Here is a 1914-nt window from a genome sequence, read left to right on the forward strand (position 1 = left end):
ACTTTCTAGTGACACTTTCATTGTAACATATTTCTTTATATGTTTTTTAATAAGGTGACTGCTAGCAATAAATTTACTCATGTATATTTTTACTTTTGGTTTGTTTCTTTCTATAACTTTTACCAGTTTTTGTTTTATTCACTGAGGAGTGAGTAAACAGAGCTCCTTATACCACCTATACCACCATTCCTAAATGATACATTTTTAAAATTTATATTTATTTATGTTTCTGAATGCAAATATGAAGTGGCTGAGTCAAGTGATATTATTATTTCTCACAGCAAAAGCCATATGGTTTCTGCACATACCATTTCTTTCACCTCAGGGTGATGTGCTACGGGCCAAATGGTTAGACCCACAGATATGGGGATTGTACTATTGGAGAAGAGCCCCACAATTATGAATCTATGAATTTATAGAATTTGGTGGCACAGTAGTTCTCCATTCCTGAGAGAATGATATAAATTAGTGCTTTGGTTCTTTCTCTTTGGAATGAGACTAATTCTCCGTAGTGGGGTAGATAATAAACCTGTCTCTAGTTTACAATCTCTGAAATGTCCCCATTGTTTGGGCATTATCTGCCTTTGAAATGTAAGTACAATCCTCCACAGAGGTAAATCTCTCTGGAGTTTTCTCACTATATATTTTTTGTCATCTTTAAACACTCAAAATTTTACCTCAACTCAGGTTCCATTTTTATTACTTAAAAATCCTCACCATGCAAAAATTTTAAATTATTGATATTGTTTCCAATAGCAAATAATATATGCTCAATTAATTGATTACTGATATTAAGGCCAGAAATACACTATGATAGAATCAGGACATATTTTTCTCTTTTAAATTTTTATTGTAGTACCTGGTTTCCAGCTGCCAGGAACCATAACTTAGGATAGCATTAGCATTCCACTTCAGCCCAATGTTACTTTATAGAAAATATTATCTTGGGAAATTTATAAACTGTCTTGAGCTCAGTGTCTTAAACTTGGGAACTAGATGGATATCTGGATAACCAAGATCCCCTCTAGCTAAAATCTGTGGCTTGTTAAATAGAGAAGCACCCTCATTAAAACACATTAAATAGCCTTTGTGTTGCCCGTTCACTTTTGGAAACTAGTGAATGTGGTGTCAAAAAAGGCGTAAACTACACACTTCGCAGCCCTTTCCTGCCCTTGAGTTTGATGTCTTTGGTGGAGGAGCTGTGTAAGTAACAGTTTAAAAAAAAAACACATTAAATAAAACAAAACAGAAAGCTTATCCATCATGCCTAGCATTACTACTATGGGGAACAAAGATGTGTTTCAAGTTTCAAGTGGGTTCAACTCAATCTGTTATAACACATTTCACAAGTAATAATTAAATGTCTCATTTAATAATTGAATTCAATTTTGTGGTAATGTGAATAAATATAAAATCTCTAGATAATTTTGGAGTACCTTCTAGTTCAAGATTGGTTAATCAAATTATCTCTCACAAAAATCTGGAGAATTATTGCCAGATAATAATCTTGTTTTTTCCTCCTCTGAAAGGCTGATGGGTAGACATCTCTTCCATGTGCTTGGTTGGAAGAGAAAACTCATTAACAGGTAATTATAAACAAAAAATAAACAAAATATTAAACAGACTTGCAGAAAGAAGAAAATGGGGATCATTTGAACCTGAAAGGTAAGAATAGCTCTATGGTTTTCTCAAAAATGTTAAGGATTCCAATTAGAATGCACTATGAGTCCTATTTAAACTTTCTGGTTTTGGTTATCTGAAGAACCACTTAATTCATTCATTCCTTGTATAATTTCACTTGAATGGTTTTCTGTTACAACTAGTTCTGTTCTAATGCAACATGTGCAATCCTAAAAATCTCCTCACTATGCATAGTCATGCAATAAAAAATACAGAGCTGATGGTAAATGAAAT

General features: G+C 33.0%; 1 non-coding gene across 1 annotated transcript; it reads left to right on the forward strand.

Moving 5' to 3' along the window:
* The first annotated feature begins 1082 nt into the window (after nucleotides 1-1082).
* LOC111824856 lies at nucleotides 1083-1216 on the forward strand. The gene has a single exon (XR_002827924.1). It is a non-coding gene; the product is annotated as a small nucleolar RNA SNORA13 (small nucleolar RNA).
* Nucleotides 1217-1914: the final 698 nt, after the last annotated feature.

The sequence above is a fragment of the Myotis lucifugus genome, unplaced genomic scaffold, assembly GCF_000147115.1.
Source record: "Myotis lucifugus unplaced genomic scaffold, Myoluc2.0 scaffold_9133, whole genome shotgun sequence".
Lineage (NCBI taxonomy): Eukaryota > Metazoa > Chordata > Mammalia > Chiroptera > Vespertilionidae > Myotis > Myotis lucifugus.